Source organism: Pinus tabuliformis, chromosome 5_2, assembly GCF_031772625.1.
Source record: "Pinus tabuliformis cultivar Carrire ecotype Pingquan chromosome 5_2, CPIR1, whole genome shotgun sequence".
Taxonomy (NCBI): domain Eukaryota; kingdom Viridiplantae; phylum Streptophyta; class Pinopsida; order Pinales; family Pinaceae; genus Pinus; species Pinus tabuliformis.
This window is the reverse complement of record NC_142306.1, coordinates 1,104,799,642-1,104,826,939: the sequence shown is the minus strand read 5'-3', so window position 1 is coordinate 1,104,826,939 and position 27,298 is coordinate 1,104,799,642. Positions and strand designations below refer to the sequence as shown.

Here is a 27,298-nt window from a genome sequence, read left to right as displayed (position 1 = left end):
GGCAAATCATGTCCAAAACTGTTAGCATGCAAGGATGATCCTAAATTTCCCAATAAACCTGTAGAGTCATGAGGTTGAGCGACAATAGTTGAGGCCTTATTATTTGCCAATCCCTTAAATGCCTTGGTCATATCAACAGTCGTTCTTGAAGACCAAGCAGGAGAACTCGAAGAGCGCTCAGCAACATTACGAAAGTTGTTATATTCTTTGACACTCAGCCTTTAATTCAACGTTCTTGTTTGCATATGCACTATTTATGGAGATATCTGGATTACCGGATGAAGCGTGATTTCCATTCGTTCTCCAAATAAATTTTGATGAAAGCTTCACATCAGACGGTGTGGAACATCGGTTGGTCTCTTTTATCTGTTTCTTTGCCACGGTAGATGTCTTTGTGGCATTTCGGGCTTTGACTTATCACCTTCCCCGTTTGAATCAAAACCAATTTTTTATAATCAGCATCCAGATGTCTAGTTTTGCAAGCATATCTCCCAACGTGTCCTAAGAGCATTTCATAGCCGCTATATGCTCTATATTATTTCCATTCTTTCTGCTGTGGAAATGTTGTAGCTTCTCCAAATTCCTCTGGAAATTCAACACATCTGTCATTGTGCGACAGCTGTAGTCTTCTCAAATTAGGAAATTTTTTGCAGTCCTTTATAAACATTGGCCATGGAGTCATCGTATTGTAACTCCAGGTCCATGAGGTTCTGAAGTCCAAATATCCATTTGGGTACCACGCATTTAGTCAGACTAACCGTTTCAAGGCATTCCATGACTTCCAAGCAGAAGGATTCTTCCAAAGCTAGGTGCAGTACTATTACCGGTGGCATTGAGGAATACTGTAAGCTTCTGGGTCTCCCAATGTGAAACTGTAAATGATGTGGGTGCAACAGAAATAGAAACACCAAATGGTGCACTCCAAAGAGCCTTGTAACTCTCATTTACTGCTATATTCAGAAAGCTCCTCTCAATGGTACGAGAATTGATCAAACTAGCTACTGTGATTGAAGGAACGTTGAGGTCAGAACTAATTCCAACGTTTGAACTACATACAGCACCGGTGTAATTGAGAACAAGAGGTGCAGATCCATTTATGGTACATAGGAATGCAATATAATTTTCATAACCTGCATCGAAGATGAGTCCGAGATCCAAGGCAGCAGTTGGATTCACAAATCCACTTCCCATGTCAAAAGGTGTGGCTGGAATTGCATCGACATCTGGATTGTTGTAGGAATGCTGTGCCATAATTGGTAACCCTTGATTGTCATTGAGTGATGCAGTGGTGGATAGTACAGAAGCAATGGCTGTTGGGTTAAATTTGGGGTATTTTTATTTCACTAGAGCTGCCACTCCCGCTATATGAGGTGCTGCCATGCTTGTTCCCGATAACATTGCAAAATTCTCGCCTTCAAATTCAGCTGAATCTGTGCCAACAGAGTTTCAAGCAGCCCAGATGAGATTACCAGGAGCTATTATATTTGGTTTCAGTATATCTGCTGCATCTAAAAGATTGTCCTACGGATTGGGCCCCCTTGAAGAATAATACACGACTTTGGGTGCTTTCTCGCTGTAATCTGCTTTCAATCCTCCAAGGACTCTGGAAACTCCTCCAAACTTAACAATGTTGTTAGATTCATCTCTAGTTATGGAGTCACTATAGTATTTCAGAAAAGTCTTAGAATCATCTGAAGAGGAAATGATCAATCCCGACATCGTCAAAGGGACTGGATTGAACGGAAACCCAACCACAAAAGGGTTTGTGTAGAAGATGATGCCCACTGCACTCAAATTGTTAGCAGTCATAACTGCTTGTCTCACATAAGACAGACCAAGGAAAAACCTTATTGTGTAGCTACAGATCAAGATGTTTCCTTCAATTAGATGCTACTCCAGCTCACTGGGATCTTGGCATTCATTCGCATACATATCATCAGTTCCATTCTTCTGGGCATGAGTTGCAGCAACTAGACTGTACATATCATCATCATCTGTTCCAGGAGCAAGTCCAACTCCTGAGATTGTGAGATTGTTGCCAAGAAATATAGAATTATTATAACTATGATCATCGGCAGTAGCTTTGTGAATATCCGTGGGCTGAAGGACCAAATACTCTTTGGAGAAGGTCCAGCGTTTCCTGCAGCTTGAACGACAAATATTCCAACTTTCACAGCAGACAACAAAGCCATGTCTATTGGGTTAAAGAAAGTCGCAATCCCAGAAGGTGGCCTGTTAGGTATGATTGACAGAGACAGTATATCAACCCCATCTTGAGCTGCCTGGAATAAACATGTGCAAAAAACTCGCCAATTCATACTGTTGTCTGTCAAGAAGACGTCTACTGATCTATAGCTGCCACAATATCTGCATTCTAATTTTGGCTTTCGGTCCTTTCACCATTTAAACTCCAATGTTTTCGCTTCTAAACACATCATACATGAATAAAATCACTGAACAGGCCCTATCGACTTATTTGGAGAAGAATTGAGCTGAAACAAATTGAGTTTTTGATGAATCGATGATGAATTTCGGCCTTAGGGCTCTGTGCGCCGCACGCACTCCCAGTGCGCTGCGCCAGTGTTAATTTTACACTGCGGAGGAGCGCCCCATGCGCCGCGCGGCCCATGTGCACCGCGCCTTCTTCCTATGCGCCGCGCAGCTCGGTTTCAACACAATTGACCTCTAAAACTTTGCTTTTTTCCCCTTCACGGCTTTCCTCTTGGGTTTTGACAATTTCTTGCAATTCAAATGGATTTGATAACTATGGGAAATATCTCATGTATCAAAAGGATTTTAATTCTCGCTTCTGTCTTTGTAATGTGTCAAATGTGGCATTTTCATTTTTAATACCCACTCTGTTCTGCTTGCTTTCCATACTGATTTTCTAAGCTTTGAGCTGATGAACTTGGTTATTTTTTTACAGGGATATTGGCGTTGATGTTTGGCAAAGGAAAACCAGAGCCTACTTTGAAAACTCCATGGTGGAAAAAATACATGATTATTACAAAAAATGAATTCGACAATTTCTTATTCAAAACAGAGTTTTGAACAAGAAATGTCCTCAAATGTGTTTGATGATGAACTTTTGAACTAAGAACCTCTTCGAAAACCATCCTCATGGCCTGCGGGATTATTTCCCATTTTTGGAGACAAAACCCTGGACTCAAGAATTAAAATGACTCTTTTTGACCAAAATGGCATTTGACGACTGCAAATGATGAGAAATGAACCTTGGTGAATTTGATTCTGACAGAGGACTGACAAGACTGAGTCTAACACCTTGGACCAAATACCTAGGGTCAATACCTTGGACCAAATACCTCGGATCAAATACCTTGGACCAATACCTTGGATCAAAATACCTTGGACCAAATACCTCGGACCAAAAACTTGGTTTCCCAACATGTACATGCTTTTCCTCCTGTGAAAGTGTGTGTATATGTTATATGCTCCTTTTGTTCTATTAACCCACATTTATACGTTCCTTGGACAAAATGAACCTATGTATACCTCTCTCTCTTCAATCTTTGGAGTCTGATCTGTAATCCTTTGCTACTGTATTATGAACTGTCATCTGAGTGAGTTGCCATCAAGGACAACACCTGTATCATAATTCCAAAAATCTACCGCCAGCGATTTTCTATCTAAAATTGTCTTTTCCGTTGTAGTCCTCGGAGAGATCTTTCCAACGGGTTATCATGCGCGTCAAACAGAGATAATATGATCAAGCCACGGCCCCGGGAAGTTGGCTATCCAACTCACCCCAACTGGGCCCATAAACTATTGGTGTTACATCTCCTCCGGTTATGGTTTTGGTTGTTTAGGGTTTGATCTTATTGTTCAATAATAAAAAGGCCCTTGAGCCTCATTGTAAGGTAGTTTAGAGGCATGTAGCCACCACATCTCTTCTCAGAGATAATCTACCATCACCCTAGCTAGTTTATTTCCATTTCTATTTGTAAGCATATTTTAGTATTTTACGTTAATGAAATGAAGTATTATTTCTGTTTCATCTCTGTGTTTATGGTTATCTCTGTAATTTGTTGCGTTCTTGTTTAAATCCATATCCGTTGTATCAAAGTGATTTAATTTTTTTCTCTATTTTTATTTGCATGTCCCCAACGAGGTTGGGATATAAGGAGTTAGGGCTTGAACTAGTCGAACCTTTGCAAGACCAGCCTTGCAAATCTCGACGGCCTCCCATGGAAGATGATAAGAAATATGAGCTCGAAGAATCCCTCAAGCGACAAAGGAACGTGATGATGGAAAACTTTGCCTAGATCCTTCAGCGGCTACCAGGGGCAACGCATCAGCTTCCAACAACTACTCTGGAAATGACACATCGTTTAAGGTACAAGTGAATTTTGAAATCCCCATATTCGATGGTCAGATAGATGCAGATGTCGTTGATAAATGGTTAAATCCGCTAGAGGGTTATTTTTCTTTTCATGATTTTTCCAGTCAGGAAAAGATTATTTTCGCTCTTCTGAAAACATCCCCCCATGTCAAGGACTGATGGGAAACCTACTGCAAGAAAAAGGATGAAAGTACAGGCTTACTATTGTCAGCCGCACCCACTTGGAATTCATTCTGGGATGCCATCAAGGAGTAGTACTACCCTTCCGAAAGCTATGAGGATCAATACGTAAAGTGGACCACGCTACGGCAAGGAAGGGACCAAGACATGCCGGAGTTTACCAATATTTTCCATACCCTTCGCACAAAGTTGAGTCTCAAGGATTCAGAGCAACATTTGGTACTCAAATACCATGGCTACCTGCACAAGTACATATAGGAAGAAATAGAATTCCTGAACATCTCCTCACTCGGCACAACATACCGATATGTCATCAAGGTCAAGCAAAAGTTTAAACAGAAGAAGCGAGACTTTGGATCTGTGAATCCGAAGCAAGGGAAAGGTGCCCCAAAACCACAAAACAAAGGACAAAGCCAAGGTGGGGTGGCCCAAGAAAACCTGCCGAAGTTGCAAGTAAAGAATAGCACTGAAAAACCGAAAAAGAACACGGGAAAGTGGTGTGAGTTCTATAAGAGCTCCACTCACAACACAAGTGAGTGTCAAGCCAAGTAGTCACTGGTGGCCAAGCTAAAGGTTCAGAAGCAGATGCATGTTCTGACTCTTAGTTAGAACCTGACAAGGGGAATGACAAAGGGAAGCAGATTATTGATGCGGAGCCCAACGCCACCGTTTCCACCATGAAGATCCAGAAGGAGGAACCCGAAGATCCAGAGGAGGAGGAGCATGTCTTCCACTCCCAGATGTCGGTAAAGGGCTCCCCGCTACAATTCATTATAGATAGCGGAAGGCAAAAGAACCTCATTTCGGCAGAGGTCGTGAAGTGGCTAGGCTTACTGACCACATCACATCCATAACCGTACACCATCGGGGGGCTTCACCAAGGATAGGATCTTCGCATGAGCCAGTAGTGTCACCTTCCATACAACATCAAGCCCATCACAAATGAGGTATTGTGTGACATTTCTCCCCTTGAAGTTTGTGATGTATTATTAGGAAAACCATACTTGTGGAAGCAACATGTTGTGTATGAATCAAGGCCTCATGCTATTATTGTTACTTTAGGAAATAAGTTGTACAGAATACCGGAGGTAGCACCGCCTACCGCCATCTCTTTGGTTAATACAAAACGATGTAGTAAGCTCATTTCCAAAACCATGAAATTTGTTTTCCTAATGATATGCCCTCAAGGAAAGAAGAATACGGTAGCCACGACCTCCAAACAAGGCCCCTATGCATGACAACTACAGATGGACAAGGTCATGGAGAAGTACGAGGACATCTTCACCTCCCCCGTAGGGGTTCCTTTGCACTGTCAGATCAAGCACTCCATCGATCTGACCCCAGGTGCATTGCTACCCAATGAACCAATCTATCAGCGCTTCATTCTAGAGATTGATGAAATCAAGAGGTATATTTAGGAGCTTCTGCAGAAAGGTCACATCCATCCGAGTTCATCGCCCTGTGGAAGCCCGATCGTGTTGGTAAAGAATAAGGATGGGACTTGGAGACTCTGTATTGACTATCGGGCACTGAATAAGATCACTGTCCATAATAGGTACCCGATCCCATGGATTGATGACCTCCTAGACCAACTGAATGGGGGAAAATATTTTAGCAAGATCGATTTGAAGTTAGGATATCACCAGGTACCAATCGAACCCTCCGATGTGTGGAAGACTTCCTTCAAAGCCAAGGAGGTCCTTTTCGAATGGTTGGTTATGCTTTTCGAATGATGAATGCTCCTGCAACCTTCATGAGGCTAATAGATGACATCTTGTAGCCATTCACCAACTCATTTGTAGTGGTATACCTGGATGACATCCTAATATTCATCCAGAGTTGGGAAGAGCACCTCCACCACATCCGACAAGTTCTCCAAACACTACGATGACACAAGTTATGTGCCAATTTGGAGAAATTCACTTTTGGCATGACCCAGGTTTAGTATCTGGGATACATTATTGATGAACAGGGGGTGCATGTTGATCTAGCCAAGATCCAAGTCATTTGGGATTGGCCATCTCCAACCACTCTGACAGAGCTCCGTAGCTTTCTAGGTCTTGCCAACTTCTCATATCACTTGGCCCTTGAGTCAAGTCACCAAGGGAGGAGCGAAAGAAAAATTATTTTGGTCTAAATCTCAACAGAAGGCATTCACAGAGTTGAAAGATCACCTCTGCTCGACACCATTGCTTGCATTACCAGACTTCCAACAACCATTTGAGGTTGAGACAGATGCCTCTGACTATGCTATTGTGGCAGTCCTTACTCAACATGAGCATCCAATATCATATCACAATGAGACACTTTCAGGCACAATTCAGAAGTATCCCACTTATAACAAAGAGATGTATTCCATTGTGCAGGCTTGCCGACAATGGAAGCATTACATTTTGGGGAAGGAAACAATCATCCACACAGACCACCGACCGCTGCAATTCATAGAGACCCAAGGTAAATTGCAGAATGATCGCCATCAGAAGTGGTCCACACACCTACAACAGTTCCATTTGAATATCAAGTATAAGAAGGGAAACACCAATAATGTTGTAGATTGCCTCAGTTGACCACCAATCATGGCGTTAACCACTGTGCTCAACTCTTATGGGCATGAGACTTTTGATTGGCCACTTCTGTACAAAAGCGACCTAGAATTCGGCCACATATACCAGACACTCTTGGAGGGTCAGCATGTTCCAGCTTTTCACCTCCAGGATGCCCTGTTATGCCACCTAGGTCACCTTTGTGTTCCTTCAATCGAGCGTGCCAAGATGATTTGGGAAGCACACTACATTCAGGCTACTGGGCATTTTGGGGTCGAGAAAATGGTGGTAGTACTGCAGAAGTATTTCTATTGGCCAAATCTTCGACAGGATGTCGGGAAGTACATCAAATCATGCACTGCCTACGCCATTACCAAACCGACCATCAAGAAGCAAGGCCTCTATACCCTGCTGCCTACCCCTAGTCGACCTTGGGAATCCATCTCCATGGATTACATGTCAGGCCTTCCTTCCACTAAGCATGGAAACGACTGTGTTTTTGTGGTCGTCGACAGGTTCTCAAAGATGGCCATTATGGCGGCCTGCAAGAAGAATATCACAGCAGAAGCCACTGCTAAACTCTTCTTTGAATGAGTGTGGGTACACTTTGGGATCCCGCAGTCTATCATCTCAAATTGGGACAGCAAGTTCCTCAGTACATTTTGGTCCAATCTTTGGTCGATGCTGGACACCAAACTCATTAAGTCCACAACCTTCCATCCTCAAACAGATGGCCAGACAGAGGTTGTCAACAGGATGATCGTACACATTTTGTGCATGTACAAATCAAATCATCCACGCCCATGGGACGAGAGCCTTCCCTATGTGCAGCACTTCTACAACCGAGCTCTCCACAGCTCGACTGGCCACAACCCTTTTCAGGTGGGCTTGGGATTCTAGCCACAATGTCCCATTGATGTGGACATGCCATTTGCAGCTACTCACATAGATTCGGCTCATGTTCAGTCTGAAATAGATAAGGCAAACAGCTTCATTGAGCACATCCAACATATTCACGAGTAGGTCCATGAAATTCTAGAGAAATCAAATGCCAAGTACAAGAAGTGACATGATCAACATCGGGTGCCACACAAGTTTCAAGTGGGCGACAAAGTTTGGTTGCATTTGCAAAAGGAACGCCTTATCGGAGCCTATTAGAAACTCAGACCACTCTAGTATGGTCCTTACACCATTACCAAGGCTGTGGGAGACAATGCATTTGAGCTCAGCATTCCCCCATTCCTTGGCCTGCACCCAATGTTCAATGTGGACTGCCTTCGACCATGCTTTCCACCATTACTAGACACATCCGACATTACATAACAACTCACACCCACAGAGTTAAATCCAGATTACAGGGAACAAGCTACAACTGATCAGATTATGGACACACAGATCAAGCACACTTTCTAGTAGAATATCCAACTATATCGAGTTGTCAAAGCAGGCCAACTCCTTCACCAAGGCAAGTGGCTCACTAGGGACCAAGTTCAGTAGAAGTTTCCTCATCTCATGGAGGAACTCAATGCAATGGGGACCATTGCTTCCTAAGGGGGGAGGAATGATCCAGGTGGATATTGGTGGCCACCTGCCAATTCCACTTGGACCCCCACCATTGCTTCTTTTAGCTTTTTAGTTTCCTTAATTGTAGCATAGTTTACTATTTTTAGCAGTTTTTCGGGTCCTAAACTTCCGAAGCTGTTTTGAAGCCCTAAACGACGTTTTTTTGGAGATCTACCACCAGCGATTTTTTGTCTTAAATCATCTTTTCTATTGTAGTCCTTGGAGAGATCTTTCCAATGGGTTATCATGTGCGTCAAACGGAGATAATATGACCAAGTCACAACCCTGGGAAGTTGGCTATCCAACTCACCCCAAAGGGGCCCATAAACTCTTGGTGTTACATCTCCTCGAGTTAGGGTTTTGGCTGTTTAGGGTTTGATCTTATTGTTCAATAATAAAAAGGCCCTTGAGCTTCATTGTAAGGTAGTTTGAAGGCATGTAGCTACCACATCTCTTCTCAGAGATAAGCTACCATCGCCCTAGCTAGTTTATTTCCATTTCTATTTGTAAGCATATTTTAGTATTTTACATTAATGAAATGAAGTATTATTTCTGCTACATCTCTATGTTTATGGTTATCTCTGTAATTTGTTGTGTTCCTGTTTAAATCCAGATCATATCACCTCCAAGCTAGGTTTCAATGCTTGAGGAAGGGAACTTTTAACAACTTCAATACTACTCGCAATCTATAGATCCTCCTGTCTCCACCCAACAATCAAGTTATCTAACACCCCACTGCCTCCACCCCAAATTCAGGCACCCTAATATCACTCATGTGTTTCTATCCTTCCGTCTCATATGAAAATATTTCATATTTTCTTCTTCAACAATCCATTATTGTTGTGCTAGAGCTCCTTCCCTCTACATTGCTCCCAATCCATGTGTCGTTGCTCCTCTTTTTCCTTCTGTTTGTTTTCACGAGGGATATTTTCATTATCCTTTCTCTTAGACCCCTTGTGAAGATTGGTGTCCTTTTGTAAATCCCTCCACTCTCTTTGTTGCAACCATTTTTGGCTTGTGTGGCATACATTCCTTTTCGCCTGTCTTTATATCTCTACCATGATGGTTCTGCCATTTTGAGTGATGGTGGGGATGTTTTTGTGCCATCTCCCCCTTCCACCTTATTTTTTATTAACTTCATGTTGTTCCCTTCCTTCCAATGCAGTCCATCATCCTACCCTTTTCTCCTCTTTGCCTTGTGAATTTATCCAAGGTAGGCATGGCTCTTCTATCCTCTTTTCGAGCTAAATAATGCATGTAGTAATCTCCATTAAGGGATAAATTTCCCAAAGGGGTTGTCATAAACTACTTCCCCTTGGAGAAACATCGTCCTCAGTGTTCTAATCCTAAACATATTTCAAAAACATGCTTAGTCACAACATAAATATTTGGAGATTTATAATCACAGCTTGATTTAAAATTACAATTCACATATATAGTAGCTTTCGCAACAACTAAATAGACATGAAACGTTTCCTTGTATCAACCACATTTTGTGGCTCCTTTGTAGTTTTTATGGTTTTGTTGTTGCACCTAATTTCAACTTTATTTCTTTCCTTTTCCTAGAGTACTGCTCGATTTCATATTCTATAACTTTCCCTTGCACTCTTATGCCATCATCAAATAATTCTCGGCCCATTTCTTCCCAGAGCAGCCCCAAAGTTCTTTTGATTCCAATAATCCAAGCTCATGACCCTTTAAAAACCAATATTATTTTATGGCATCTCCTTCTCTACTTCCTAGTCCCTTGGGTGATCTGATCCCCCTTCTGTGTAATCACTCACCTTCGAATTTCAGGAAACCCCCTACCACCCATAGTCCATTCTAAAGGTAGAAGGAGGTAGTTATTATGATGACTTCACCTCCAAAGTTTATTTATGTAAATGGGGTTATAAAATTTATGTCATTTTCAAACTTCTAAAAACCCAGAATAAATGATGACATTGTGTTCTTCTCATCGAGGTATTTATGATGATAAGATTTACCTTAATCTAGTTTTCGAATCAAAAGTTATGGCCACTCAACATTTTTCCCCTTTACTCATGTCCATGCCACATGGTGCCTATGTGGTGACCTCACCTTGACACAAGGGTCAACATTATGTCATATTGGTATATGCCATGTTAACAAGGCCTAAAGCCACGCCTTGCTAATGAAAGGTTGATTCAACCCTCTCTGTGCAACCCAATCATGCATGCACCCATGTTATAGACAATTTTGTGCCTTACAGCAACAAGCATGAATTGTCAATAATCCAAGGGATCCAAAGTTCCCTAAACATGATGTTCCTACCCCTAGAGGAACAAGGTCAGCAAACCAACAGCTCTCAGATCAGTTCTCCACCTGAAAACACTCAAAAACAAGCAATCCTGAAATCAAAGCAGGTGCTCCACTAGGTTTCTGCGCTGAAACTCAGTTGCTCCATGGTGTACCTGCGTTGCAAAGCAAGTGGGACAAAGGCCACCTGCGCTGAGCGAGATGGGACAAGTGGCACAATGAGTCATTGCTTTGGAATCTTCCAAAAATGACACTTGGATCAGGGATTTCGCCTTGTGATGAGTCAGAGGCTTTGTTTCTCCAAGTGGAAGCAAGGTTCACCAAGTGGACTCAAGAACTGAAGATCAACTAAAGATTAACTGAAGAGAGAGAGGACACAAGGCAGCTACACATCAGTTGCAAGCTGACTTATCCTTTCTCAATTCATCTATATATTGAGCTCTCTCCTATGAGCTCAGGGGGCTGGAATTTTGTGCAAAGTAATGATATGCTGTTGGTTTCACTATAGAACTATTGGGTGATTGTTTGAGAGAGGTGAAGAAGAGCAATTCTTTCTGCTGGGAGGTGTTGCTGGGTTGGAGCCTTCAATGGTTGTAATACTCTCAGAACCTTTATTTCTTCATTAATAAAAGCTATTGAGGTTCTTCTATGTGCTCTTGTTTCAATGATATATTGTGATGATTGCATGTTTGGTTTACATTAATCCATGAACCAGTTATGATTGCATGCCTCTTGTAGTTTCCTTCTTTGTTATTTTGCAGGATCTCATTGTAGCTGGGAGAGCAAAAGAACAAGGAGCTAGGAGCAAGCGGCCAAAGAGAAGAGTTTGGATTCGACATTAAGCGCAAGGCAACGGTTAGTGCATTTCTCCATTCTCTTTTGCTTTCATAAAGAAGTAAACCTTAAGTAGTTTGTTTTACAGTTGTTGCTAAGGAACTGTCACCCTTAGAGTGGGATAGGGTCATCCGAGTCGGATACTTTTCCCTACAACAAACTGGCGACTCCACTGGGGATCGTATCCGTTTGATTGTGTTTGTAGTATCTTGCTATTCATTTCCTGAACAAAAGAGTACCAAATCGAAAAGCTTTTGACTATATCAAAAGCGAAGTAGAGGGCAGCTACTCTAGCTCATTTCTGAGCAAGTTCATGATTTGAAAATCTGATCTACAAGGATCCTTGTAAGCTCTTAGTGATAGCTTTTTACCTTCCTAATCATCCCTTTGAGTGTGCTTGACTGATTGCTTCTGATTTGAGCAAAAACTGTGCATTTTTGAGAAAATTATGACCCGGAAACTGTGAAAACGCAACTTTCGTTTTCCAAAGCAGGTAGTACACAGGCTACCTGCTTTGCAACGCAGGTCCCGAAGGGGCTACCTGCGCTGAGAGCCAGACTGGCTATGCAGCACCTGCGTTGGCCCAATTTTGCCTAGTGCTGTTGGGGTTTCCTCCTTTTCTCTTGCCTGTTTTCACTATTGATTTGGCTGCCAGTTACCAGTCTGGCACCTGTTCTGAAACCAATATTACTTGCCATCATTCCGCCTCTGTTATATAACGAAATTGTACTTGTTCTTTGTATTTCTTACTCATTTACAATTTCCCATAACGAAAAGTAAACTAGTCTTGCTTTTGGCCTCTTAGATCTGAACCTGTGTTAGGCATTTTGCTGGTCTAAAGAGTTAGCTTGTCTGCTGTCCATAGCTGATTAGCCATTTTACTTTCGTTAGTATGGTTTGATTTCATGTATTTCCAGTGATTAAGCAAGTGAATCTTAAGGTGTCTTTTGATTTTGGATAAACTTGTTTGTTTTCGCTCTAAATCGAAATCAAAGTTATATAACCACTTTCATTTTGTAATCCATCCACATTAAGAAAGGGAAAAGAAAATACATGCATTGTGCATTTTGCATTTGAAAAAGTTTGCATGATGATTTAGGAGAAAGTGCATTAGTTTGTGCTGTATGAACTGTGTGAAAAGATTTGCCTTTCTTCTCCCTCAGTAGTTAAGATTTTCATCAGTCAAAAAGATTTGAAAAAGCTTGCTTCTCATCTTAGGCTGCATTTAGGAATTGTTCATATACATCTCGTGGTGAACCTTGAAAGGCAAACTTTAAAAAGATCAACTTAAAATATACTGAATGAACCTAACAACGCATTTGAAACATAACGCAAACACATAGAGGTCTAGGTAGAGACGTGTTCCGGCGTCGTTAAACATAGTGACTGTCGATCTCTACGAAGGTGGGTGATTCCTCCTGAGAGTCGGTGGCACTAATACGGACTTGTGCTCCCACGTACCGTCGCGTATATATTGGGAGACCCCTATAGGCATTTATCCTTTATCCTTAGGAAGCCGTGTCGGCCGCCCTACTGATCGCGATGCAGTGAACACAGCATTCACGAAGATCGACCACCCGTACCGTAAAACGTATTCTGTGGTTTCGCGAAAGGTTTGGCACACCCTCTGCCTAGATCTCCAGAGCAGTTTCTTTTGGCCCTTTTCAAACTCTATAACTGAAAAGGTCCAACCGAGCGTTTGTCACTTCGGGCTCGTTAATACATCGAAGGAGACTAGAGTCATCTTTAGCTTTTTCTCGACTCTTAAAACATGAAAAAGCAAAGTTATGTTTAAAAGCGTCTAATAAAATTCATTCAAATCGGAAACACAAATTTTCCCCCTTTATATTTTAGTTGATCGAGTAATCCGCAATCGTGGAAGAAAATCAATTGAATATCCGTCGTTCTCGGAGGCTTGCGAGTCAACCGTCTTTGTCTCCGGAATCGAAAACAATCCGGACAAAGCGAGCTCGTCGAACCAGTTCAAAATCTCCTTTAAAAGTTAGAACAAGTGTTCCGACAACATCTGAGATTCTGGTTACTCCAAACATTTCTGGAAATCCTGCCTCTATAGAAGAAGTTCAACCGCCACAGAAGGACAGTAATACTGATCCTAGTCTGGGGGCAAATACTTGTATAACTGAACCAGTTCCATCTGTAACTGGTCCAGAGAGTTTTGTTCCTCAAACATCTGTCGCTGTTGATACAACCCCTTCTTCGGCACTGGAAATCTTTTACGGACCTGACGGTCTTCCTCTTCCACCTGGTCTGATTGCGATAGAGGAAATTATAGAGGAACCGCAAGTATCCACTCCAATTCATTTTGGAGTAGAGGTCACTCTATTTCCTGCTACAACAGAAGTTTGTCCATCACCAGTGGAAGTTCCTGTAGAATCACTAGGCAATCAATTGGATAGACTCAAAATGTCTGAACAACCGTCGACATCTAGGACTGTGTCAAATGACACGGCGACAGCAGAATTACCTGCTGCAAATCCAACAATGTTCGCCGGCATACCATCTGTCCCAACTAGCTCTCAATCGCTAGAAGGAGTCCACCAAGGGACTATATCGACAGTATGGTCTGTTCCTGTCTGTTCCGGAGTAATGTTTGGTAACTCTTATGGTGAGACTCATCAAATTGACCCTTTTGGGAATCAATTTAGGCCATCCAGTCCTCCAGGACAATCAATTGCCTTGAGTTCTGGATTACCACCGTATGGGGGGCAGTATGCCTTTTCATTACCCCCTCTGGGAGGGTACCCATACGGGAGTTCTCAACCTTACTCAAGTTATGGTGGAATTGCAACGAGTAGTTGGGTACCTATGCTATCCCAGCCACCAAGAGTTGTATATTTTATGCAACAGTGTGTACCTGTGACGAACATCCCAACTACACCGGCTATTGTGACCGTGTCGCAAGTTCAAATGATGCCTGTTGTATGTCAACCTCAGATTTCTCAGGTTCTCATGCAACAGCCCCTTGACCCTGCGACCCAACCACAATCGCCTACTGGTGGGGCAACACAAGTACAATCGGGTACAAGTACCCCACATCTTGGTCCAATGGTTAGTGTAGCACAACAACCCATGGTATCGCAACCGTGGATAGTGCAATACCAACAGCCACAATTCCAGCAAGTGTACCAAGGTTCTGAACAGCAAATCTTTGCGAATACTGGACAACCATATATCCAAAATGGTCAAAATCAACCACTTTATAGTGGTCAAGTCCATCAACCGTATCAATCATACCAACATCAACTCCATTATGCTGGTATGCAAAGACCAACTGTTCAGGCGATTCCATCGTACCCTGGTTACGCTTCACCTAACTTGAATCAACAGTTACCATTCGTGGCGACTTTAGAGTTGCCTTATTTACATCGGTTAACCAATGATCCAATTGCTTACGCCCCATGGTGGCCAGTGATCCCACACAAACTTCCATCCGACATTCCTAAATTCAATGGAAATCCAGGTGAAGACCCGTCGAATCATGTGATGACATTTCATCTGTGGTGTTCGTCGAACACTCTAAATGATGATTCGATAAGGCTTCGCCTCTTTCAGAGGACATTGACAGGTCCAGCGGCAAAATGGTATATAGAATTGCCAAGAGCTTCGTTCGACAATTTTAGCTCCCTTGCCACGACATTCTTAACCCATTTTCAATTACCAATAAGGTATGAAACGGGAACAGAAATATTGACTAACTTCAAACAGACAACCGCAACTCATATATCAGATCATATACATGAGTGGCGACGTCGACGAAGAATGGTTAAAACATACGTTCCTGATCAGCTTTTAGCTGAGTGGTTTATAAAGTCGTTACTTCCGGCCATAACGGAAGATGTGGCGAAGGGAGGAGTCGTAACAGAAGAGCAGGTTATCGCTCGTGCACAATATTTGGACTTAGTATATACTCAGTCCGGCACGCTCTATGACAAAATACCAGACGCCCCTAGACCAGAGTTTTCAATCCCTCCTCCTCCTAAATCAAACAGTGACTCTCATGCCGGTGATGGCGTGATTGGCACGGCAAACACGAATCTGAAAAAGACCCATCAAAAGAAGGCCCGTAAGGATTCGAATCAAAATGCGCATGAAGAGATTCTTGCTTCGGAAGTAAATGCCGTATCAGCAGATAAGGGCAAAGAAACCAATCAACCAGGAAGCAAGAAAAATCAAAACAAAGGGAAGAAGAAGAAACAAGGAGAGTCATCTCCTCGAAAAACTTCTTCAAGCCCTCCTCGAGATAGGAAACCACCTTATGGGTGTCAGATATGTGATGAGGATCACTGGACAAGAGAATGTCCATACAAAGCTGATCTAAAAAGATTCTTAAAGAGTTCGCAAACTCCAGCTGTGTTAACTGATCCGTTTCCCGATCGAGGAAAAAATCTGGTTGGTAGTGGAAATGCTTCACCGTCGCAAGTGCTTATGTTATCAATATCGAAGCAACAGAATGATGCTTTGATTTCGACAAGGAACAAAGATTACAGGAATCCACAGGTGTCGAATGATAAAGGTAAAGATAAACCTAGCAGTTCGACAACAACTTCGGCAGAAGTTGTACCCCCCATCACACATGAATTAACAATAAAACCGCCAAAGGGAGTAGTACACAAGTCGACATTTAATCCTCGTGCCAGAGCGGCACAGCATTATAATATAGTGGAAGATTTGGCGCAATCGCCGTTTGCTATGTCGACTCTTGAAGTACTACAAAATTGCCCATCCCAAAGGCAGGCATTGTTATCAGCAATTGGTGGGGTGGATCCTAAAGATTCCAATCTTGTATCCTTTGATCACAAAGGATATGATCCTCAGTTACCAGCTCAACTAGCTTTCCTCGTCCAAGTGAAAGCCCTCAACAAAACTGTTCATCGAACAATTATTGATGAGGGGGCATCGACATGTATTATGTCGATGAGTTGCTGGAAAACTTTAGGATCTCCAACCTTGTCGTGATCATCGACAACATTAAAAGCATTCGACGGAAGGACATATACCCCTTACGGTATCCTTAGTAACTTGAAAGTTGAACTAGGGGGCAAAACAGTAGAAATAGATGTTGAAGTCATCGATGGCAATCTTGACTATAACATCCTACTGGGAAGACCATGGATTTATGCCATGGAAGCTGTTGTGTCGACCTATTTTAGGAAAATCGCATTCCCCTTTCAAGGAGGGATTACGATCATTGACCAACAAAATTTCCTCCCTAATGGTTCACAAGTTACAGGAAGCGTTCCTCTGATCCATGGAAGCGACCATTCGTTTCAAAATATCGGAGTAGGCCTACTAAAAGATCCTACATTAATGGAACTTTCACCCTTCCGCCAACGTTCATTGTGGGAGAAGTGGCGACAGTAGGAACCTGCAATATGATATCTTCCGCACAAAAGATGTCAGAAAATGATATCAGCATGGATCATGCAAAGTTTTTGTCCCCAAGCCCAATGGAAGTATTGTAGCAATCAATTTTCTTGGCCTGGGGGGCAACCCCAAATCAACGCTCATCAAGCATTTGGATAGATAGGTCTAGAGAATATGGCACCCCTTTAAGTCCTTGGTCGCGAGTGCATGGAACCGACAAAGGAATAGTCCAATCAACGGTAATTGACGGGGCACCATGGAATGATTCCCACCATCGTTCCCTTCTCCCGGGTTGTGGGGAAGATACTCAAAATAACCTTTATCATCCTTCAGTTTTCGATTTTCTATCGAGTATTGTAAATACAGTGGGTAATGAGGATAGTTCTTTTACTATGTCAACCTCATTAAAAAATGAAATGATCCCCTTTCCAGATCTCAATGGTAAACCTTCATTCCAACCAACAAAGTTGAATGCAATGAAGCTTGGGGGGCATGCACCTCGATTTGCGTTATTATGCTGGGGGCATGCAAACATATCATTCGAGCAGTTTTAGCACATAGTTCATGCTCGTTAAAAAATAAACGCAAAATCCGAGTAGTTTTAGCGCATAGTTCATGCTCGTTAAAAAATAAACATAAGTTGTGAGCAATCTTCCCCTAGAGTTCAAGCTCACCCAGAAAAAATGAACCGGTAAATAACCTTGGTGAATGTAACCTTTGACAGCCATATTAAAGCCCTTGGTCGTGTTCTTACAGTCTCACCTCCATCCGTTCATTTGGCCAATCGTTCATCTCCATATGTTTGTTTACGCATTTTGAGGAACAGCTGCGAAGAGTGATTTCACTTAGCCATCCTTGTGACACTGCCGTGATTGGAATATTCCAACCTGTACCTGGAATCTGCTGCTATCCCTGTTTATCACTCGTTCCTCAAAAGACGAGTCTTCTTTGAGCTCTTTTCACTGACTCGTAAAATATGAAAAGTTTGCCGAGTTTTGGCCTTCCAGCTCGTTAAAGCGACCGGAAGAGCTATCCTTCCTCTAGATTTTAATCTTTCTGGACCTGAGGGATTATTGCACAAAAAGATCGAGCGCTTGTTTTGTTCGGCTCGTTAAAGCAATCGAAAATTCATCCCTTCTGTATTGTTTTATACTTTTTCGGACTTAAGGGATTAGATGACGAAAAAGGAATTTTGGAGTTGACTTTATGTACCTTTTCAGACTCTCTAAAAATGAAAAGGACCGAGTTATCCTTGTCGTTAGACTCGTTAAATTCATTAAATAGTGACAAACTTGTCTTTAGACGAGAACGAGTTTCCCCATCGCTAGGCTCGTTAAAACATAGCGATGGGCTTGCCCGAAGGGCAAGTTATAGAACAAGCATATGTTATCCTCCTCAAGCTTGACAAAAATAAAGAGGTACTGGTCAGTAATGACTGGGGAAAAATTGGGAGAACCTCACAGCATTAATGGTAGTAAGTCGCTCTTGAACATGACACTTTGTCCTCCGTATCACATCGGGTTGGGTTGTTTCATTCACTGGTCTCATAACCATGGTCCTCGCCACACCATCCACAATTGGGGTAATGCTACCGATCCATCACATCAGTGTCGTTATATGTTCAAGAGATGTGGTTCTGCAAAGAGTCAACCGTGTCCCACCCACTGCCATATATTATCCTTCATCCACTTCATGACCGCCACCCTGAATCATACATCACAGTTTGTTTTCACCTCATCACAATCACTAGCTCCGTTCCGTGTCACTGATGTGGGATTCATTAAGGCCCTCCTTTGACGGATCGCTCCTTGTCGACATTAGCTCATTATCCAAGGAGTTGATCTAGGAACAACCCATTCAGTACTTTGAAGCTTGCATGCCTCAATGGCAAGTTTCTCACTTCCGGCGACAGGTATACATCAATGACCTTCGACTAGAGGATTTTGCATGGTGGTCGACGCCAAGTCCTTTATTCCCACCATGTGAATTGTACTGCTGTACCTTGAGGGTCATCATCCTTATCGGTGATTCCTCTCGCGCTTGTTAACGGTTTACATCATTGGCCGGTAATCAAGCGATGTCTTTCCATGTTCGACTTCAAGAAATTCTCACATGGATCGACTTGTACATCGAGTGAAGATCGGAAGAGATTGAAGACCCCGGATCTAGTTTCATCCATCCGGGCTGCGATATATATTCAGGATATAAAGACTTTTGATATGTACATCATTGCAGCAGATGATCATCCTTCTCAAAGGATGATAATTTCAGCAGAGAATTATCAGTCTACAATCAGACGATCGTCTGTTCTATGTACCAAAATGTATTTATAAAGCTGAGCATGGGAATGCCCGCCTCAGCTAGATCATGAAAATGTATGAAAAATAATGTATCGTATTGTATCTTATTATAGGACACTTCTCAGCAGATTGAATGAACTTCGGATCCTCTCAATAAAGCATTTCACCCGATAAACGACCTCATACTTTAGGGGGCATCTGTTATAGACAATTTTGTGCCTTACAGCAACAAGCATGAATTGTCAATAATCCAAGGGATCCAAAGTTCCCTAAACATGATGTTCCTACCCCTAGAGGAACAAGGTCAGCAAACCAACAGCTCTCAGATCAGTTCTCCACCTGAAAACACTAAAAAACAAGCAATCCTGAAATCAAAGCAGGTGCTCCACTAGGTTTCTGCGCTGAAACTCAGTTGCTCCATGGTGTACCTGCGTTGCAAAGCAAGTGGGACAAAGGCCACCTGCGCTGAGCGAGATGGGACAAGTGGCACAATGAGTCATTGCTTTGGAATCTTCCAAAAATGACACTTGGATCAGGGATTTCGCCTTGTGATGAGTCAGAGGCTTTGTTTCTCCAAGTGGAAGCAAGGTTCACCAAGTGGACTCAAGAACTGAAGATCAACTAAAGATTAACTGAAGAGAGAGAGGACACAAGGCAGCTACACATCAGTTGCAAGCTGACTCATCCTTTCTCAATTCATCTATATATTGAGCTCTCTCCTATGAGCTCAGGGGGTTGGAATTTTGTGCAAAGTAATGATATGCTGTTGGTTTCACTATAGAACTATTGGGTGATTGTTTGAGAGAGGTGAAGAAGAGCAATTCTTTCTGCTGGGAGGTGTTGCTAGGTTGGAGCCTTCAATGGTTGTAATACTCTCAGAACCTTTATTTCTTCATTAATAAAAGCTATTGAGGTTCTTCTATGTGCTCTTGTTTCAATGATATATTGTGATGATTGCATGTTTGGTTTACACTAATCCATGAACCAGTTATGATTGCATGCCTCTTGTAGTTTCCTTCTTTGTTATTTTGCAGGATCTCATTGTAGCTGGGAGAGCAAAAGAACAAGGAGCTAGGAGCAAGCGGCCAAAGAGAAGAGTTTGGATTCGACATTAAGCGCAAGGCAACGGTTAGTGCATTTCTCCATTCTCTTTTGCTTTCATAAAGAAGTAAACCTTAAGTAGTTTGTTTTACAGTTGTTGCTAAGGAACTGTCACCCTTAGAGTGGGATAGGGTCATCCGAGTCGGATACTTTTCCCTACAACAACCCACAACAATGACCCCCGACATTTGACCTTGCTAGGTCCTTAACTACCAATTCACTGACTTAGTAGCCTAGGCAAATTGCATTGAATTCCGGACTCGTCTGACCAACTTGATCCATACTCGACCAAGGTAGAACCCTAACAAGAGCTTACTCGTCACTAGGGCCAACTCCTAACCTCGTTGACCTTCCAGTCCAACCTAGATGAAGCCCATTCTGAGATATTTAGACTTATTCTTTTTCCAACCTTCTATACTCAAAATTTATTTATCAAGTTTCTTGAGGCCCCTCTATGGGCCCATAAATCCATGTTCTAACATGGTTACCAACCCATCTGTGTTTGCTTGATGGGGCCTGACCCAAGTTCAACGTTAATTAGCCAAACAAATCCCTACACTACTAGCCCTTTCGGCATCAACCTGCAGAGCGTGGGCCAAAGTCTCACCCGAAGCAGTATGGGTGGATGCTGGAACCAAGTTTTCGCACCCTGAGATGGTTGTGATGTCGTTTGGTTTCCTCTATCCCACCCTTCGTGCAGGTCGCTTCACTCTAGGGCTTGCAAGACGAGCCCTCTATTCCAACCTTCAATACCCCTGCGAAAAGGTACGATTGACCTTTGTGCAGCCCTAACCTGCTATGCAGGTAATTTCATGCTGCTAGGGAAATGGTCCTTGCATATTCCCAAATTACTCTAAGTGTCTTACATATCTTATTAGTTAATTAAAGTTAACACAACATAAACATATATCCTTGATCATGTTCAGTTATCCAAGGTATTTGTATTCATTCACACATCATATAAGCATAATAAAGGAAATTCATACATAACATATCAAGATGCATCAATAGAACAAAAACACAGAAATTGCAGAATATATTTCTTTATTAATATCTTCCAAGTGTTTACAAACTATGTCCACCCTACGCACACAGCTGCAGGGGTCCATGCACCTAGCTGCGGACTTCTACCCTAGGCCTCTGCACACTTAGCTACAAAGCCTCTACCTATGCTAGAACCCAAGACTTAGACTTCTTACTTCAGATCTATGACTCTCTTACATTTTTGTCTCTCTATCTACTTGGAGCTTAGCTCTTTTTATACAATCCCATGGTCCACGGACCATCGTTAGATCTCTTACAGCCGACTTTACTTTACAAAACTAAGGGTAGACTACCCTTTATGACACATGATACCTTCGTGCTCCGTAACCACAGATTGTGGAGACTTTACAATTTTATTACAAAATTTGACTCAAACATGGGCTTTTAGCCCCAAAATTTCCCTTAAGGGATCCCAATCCCAACAATCTGTCTTATGAATCTTGATTCAAGGGAATATTAATGATTCATAGAAAATGAAAACCCCCCCTCCCTACCATGTCATCGGGGGGTTCATGTTTGTGATTCCACTACGTTGTTCCACACCAAATATCCAATGACCCTCAATCTTCGAGAATATTTATCAGTGATGGTTAAATGCATACCCCCTACCTCTCCCCATCTGGCATCAAGGAGGGAAGGGTATATTTTCTTATTAGGATCATTGATCCAATGTTCATTACCCTCCATCAATTGACATAAGTGCCCAAACCTCTTTGGTCCTAACTCTTGGCCATATGGCCTCCTCGTGATTCAATCCCCTTTCTCCAAGGTCTTGGTATCTTTAGCCCTATTCCGACTTGGTGTTCAAATCAGTCCTATGTGAAGTAACCCATGTGACCCTGATTCAACGCATAGGGCATAGGGCGTGATTCCACACGCTAACCCCTAGACCTCCTTCTAGGTCACATGCCTCGTCAAGTGACTAAGGGTTGATCCTGGAAGAGCCCTTCAATGATGGCGCAATAACATTATTATGGTTATATATATCTATATATATATATATATATAGATATATAGATATAGATATAGGCCTCGTTGATGCCCTGCTCTATATGTATATGTATTTACATATATCTGAATGCACATTTCCAAAGGGTTAATCATTATGGCAGGTGCCCCATATATATGTATATCTTACTATATACAATGATCAATACTAAGGCTCGGAAACACAGTCCAATGCCTATTTCAATACTCATTGTATAATTATTTACATAGGCCTAAGAATTTTAGTTATCACCTAAATGCACACAACCTTATGAAGCAACTAAGCCCAATATCATAATAAGAATAGTAACCCACTTTTCACAGACATATCATTCACACGATAGTTTTGCTCCCAGTGAATTTTATACATACATACATACACACACACACATTACATGCTATTACATATAAGCATACAAATACCATGAATCCACTTATCTATTATTCTTGATATATGAAATCATAGGTGCTCCACTGACTTAGTATTGCAGTTAATTGTGGCATTTATACTGTTTACAAACTATTAATACCATAGAGATATACACAATGGTTAAACATAGTTCCATGCTCATATCAACACATGAACCTTGAACCATATCATATAGAATTCACATCAATAATTAATACAGGAAGTCATAAACTATTTATACAAAGATGTGAAATCCCTCATATGCCTAATGGCATATTAACAATATAGCCAACATTCATCTGGAATCACCTGCACCTCAAGCATATTAAACTTTGTTGAACTGCACACAAGAGTTAGATCAATCCTTAGAATCACACAAGGATTTGGATATCAAGAATTAACATTCCATATCATTTGTAAGTGAGTGTATTGTTACCTAGGAAATAACCAAATCATTAGAAATTCACATTTAGTCAAGAATCCAAATTCCACACACTAATGGCATTTATATAACACAATAACTATGTATATAAATTTCATTGGCATATAGAACATAAGAAGTACTTATATTATTCTTCAAAGGACTTACCGACTGAGATTTGGCCTCTAATTTTCCACCCAACCTTAGATGAGTTGTAGCCAAGCTTACTTGCAGCTGTCACCCCTGAGCCAGATTTAAAATCTTGAGGATGGGAGCTTCTAACAAATTTCATACCACTAGGAATCCAAATATCCTCCTATCGCCTCCCAAAAATCAAGTGATTTAACACTCGAGTTCCTCCACCCCAAAACCAGGCACCCTCAGGACAATGATGCATTGTTATATTGCAGTCTCAAATGAAAATATTTTGTATCTACTACTTCAACAGTCTATTCTTAATGCGCTCGAGCTCCTTCCCTCTACTCTGCTCCCAAACCATATGTAGTCTCTCCTATTTTTCCTTTTGCATGTTGTCCCAAGGAATCTCTTTGTTACACCTTTTCTTCTGCTCCTTGTGAAGAGTGGTGTCCTTTCTTAAATCATCCAACTCTATTTGTTGCAATCATTTGTGGGTTTTGTAGAATACATTCCTTGCCATATGCCTTTCTAGCTCTACCATGGTGGTTTTGTCATTCTGAGTGGCTGTGGAGATGTTGTTGTGCCAACTCCCCCTCCCAACTTCCTGTTGGTTAACTTCATGTTGTTCCTTGTTTGCCAATGCAGTCCATCATCATGCACTTTTGTCTTATCTTCCTTGTAAATTTATCCAAGCTAGGAATGGAACCTTTTTCCTCTTTTCCAGCTAAACTAAGGCATGTATTTAGCCCTATTAAGGCCACCAATCACCCCATGATTGATATTAAGAATTGCTTCCTTAGTCTCCCAAGCAACCTCCTCCTTAAAATCTAAAATTCATGTCCCATACACACACACACACACACACAAAACCATATTACAATATTTGTAAGAGGGAACTTTTTCCTAAATGTTTTGTTAGATTTAACTCTTTAGAAACTTCAACGTCTTCCTCAGATTCTTTCTTATGTGAGAGAGAGAGAGAGAGAGAGAAATTTGCGTGATGTGTGAGTGAGTAAATGAGAAGTTCAAGTGTCTTTTCATAGTGATATTAGGGTGCCCAAGAGGCATGTCTCCTTGCAAATTAAATTAAATTTTATTTCTTTTAATTTTCTTTATTTTAACTTGTGTAGTTGGGTCATAGCTCCTAAATATACCCACAAAAATCAACACTCCCTCTTAGCTAGGGAGGTATTCACCTTGATTTCCTTAAGATGTATACTTAACTGGAAAATTTATCCATCCCAAGAAAAGATTGAATGAGTCTGCTATGTTAATGTATCTATCCCCTTCATATTCCATTCTAGAACCACATCGAAAGCATCCTGCATCAACATCATGCAAAGGATATAGTCACCCACTAGCCAAATACACTTTGGAAATATGGTCAGGTACCCCCTAACTAGGGTAAAAACAAAACTAGTCCTGGGTCACCTACTAACCAAGTCATCACTTGGAACCAACAATTTTCTCTGACCAATGGTGAAACCCTAGGCCCATTTACCATTCCCCCTTTTTATCACAGGACACTTGAATTGTAAAAATACCTGCCTGATGCTCTAAGTAACTCACTCTACCAACTAGCCAAGTAACCCTTGCTAATATGGTCGGAACCTTTTGACCCAGGGGAACTCTAGGCCCTGATGCCATGTGGGTCATTATCCCTAGCCACATTACATGGCACCTAGTCAATACTTTTGACCTAAGGAGAATGTTTTCCCTGATGCCACAACATAAATACTTCCTCTCAACAAGGGAGGCGTTCTCAACCACTCCAAAATTGTCCCTAAAGTTTAAAAACTTCATTTAAGATAGAAGCTTTATGAGAATGTCAACAACCTTCTCATCCGTAGAAATGTATTTTAGCCTCACTACTCCATTATATACCTTGTCTCAAATGTACTTGTACATGATCTCAATGTTCTTTGACATGTCATCATGGTCATCTCCAACACCTGATCAAACAATCATGCTAGTAGATTTCGAAGGAACACTCCTTCACAACTTGCTAGACTAGCTGCAATAAACTTAGGCTCTGTAGTTTCAAGGACCACAGATGTTTGCATCTAGGATATCATAGCAGAACCCAAATTGAAGCAACACCATGATGTGCTCTTACTATCTTCAACACTTCCTACCTAATTAGAATCTGAGTATCCTTTCAATTGTACTTCACAATTGGATACATATGGAAATCCATAACTAATTGTACCATGCATATACCTCAACACATGCTTTGTCGTAAGCCAATGTACATGCCTAGGTTCCACCATGAACTAGCTCATATTTCCTGTTGCAAATAAAATATTAGGGGTTGGTATTAACCAGATAAATCAAGGATCTAATATGTCGATACATAAAGGGATCCACCAAATTTGAGTCAAATCTTCTCAACTTCTTCACATTGATTACCATGGGAGTGGCCATGGACTTGTAGTGCATCATCTCAAATCGCTGAAGGATCTTAATAATAATATACTTCCCTTTACCAAGGAATATTTAACCAGGTTTCTGCCACACTTCTAATCCCAATAAGTAATGCAACAAACCTAGATCCTTCATCTTGAACTTAGAGGTCAACTCCCTCTGACACTGATCAATGAGATTATGCTCTTGTGAAAAAAGGTCATCAAGATATAACAACAAGATCGTAGGCTCACCTTTAATAGCCTTGTAGAAAATATTGGGATCAACATCAATCTTGGTGAAACTAAGACTCATCATGTATCCATCAATCCGAGAATACCAAGCCCAAGGTGTTTTCTTGAGTCCATACAAATCCTTCTTTAGTCCACATACATGAGACTCATTTTCATGTACCTAATATCCTTAAGGTTGCCTTATGTAGAATTCTTCCCCATACACTCCATTAAGGAAAGTGGTTTTCACATCCATCTTATGCAATTTCCAACCCATAAGTGTATTTGGCAACTGGAGCAAATTTTTCTTCATGTGGTGCAAGTAAATTCTCAGTGTAGACACAAACAATTCCTCTAGCCTGAGAGAGAGGGTATAGCCACAAAAAAAAAAATCTATGGAAAAATATCCTTAAGCTAGAATCAAATAAGAGGGCCTACCTCTTTGAACGCTATTCCACTTTGTAATGATCATGCTTCCTCACTCCTGCTACTTTCTGTTTCCTTCCTTCGAATACCTGAAACAAGCAAACAAACAACAACAAGAAACATGATAGCATACAATATTCCATTCATCCCATTTAATAGGTCAAGGAACATTAAGCCATAGAATGTAAGATAACACATCAATGTAGGAAATCAATCAATAGTTATATTCATATAAATTCAGAAAGAGGTTATAACCAATGCCTTGATGTTTATAGTCTCCTCCGATGTATCCGTGTTCCCAAACTTCTGCTAGCATCTCATGGATAGCCCCAACAATGGAATTTTTAAGGCCTCTTCCATTTAGTCTCAAACCAAACCAAATACACTATTCTCCCTCAAACATACACTAGAAAGCTACAAGCTATAGATGCCTTGTTGATTATTCAAGCTCCAAAAATACCAATACTGAAAAACTAGTGAAGCTTGTAAAAGGAGGGGTTTATATAGCTTGGATAGAGGGAAAATGGTTCTCTTATCATGGGAGAAGGCTTTATCTCTTGGTTTGGTTCTATCCCAATAAGGGAAAGGAGCCCAAACTAACTTCCTCGGCACCATCCAACCACCATTTACCAGACTTCCGTTACGAAGCTTCTCGACTTGGAAACTTTGACTCTATATTTAAAAAACTTTCCAA

At 41.5% G+C, this 27,298-nt stretch overlaps 1 pseudogene; it reads right to left on the bottom strand.

Annotated features, from left to right (window-relative positions):
• Positions 1–762: 762 nt before the first annotated feature.
• LOC149163093 (subtilisin-like protease SBT2.3 pseudogene) overlaps positions 763–27,298 on the bottom strand; it is a 31,042-nt pseudogene continuing 4,506 nt past the window's right edge.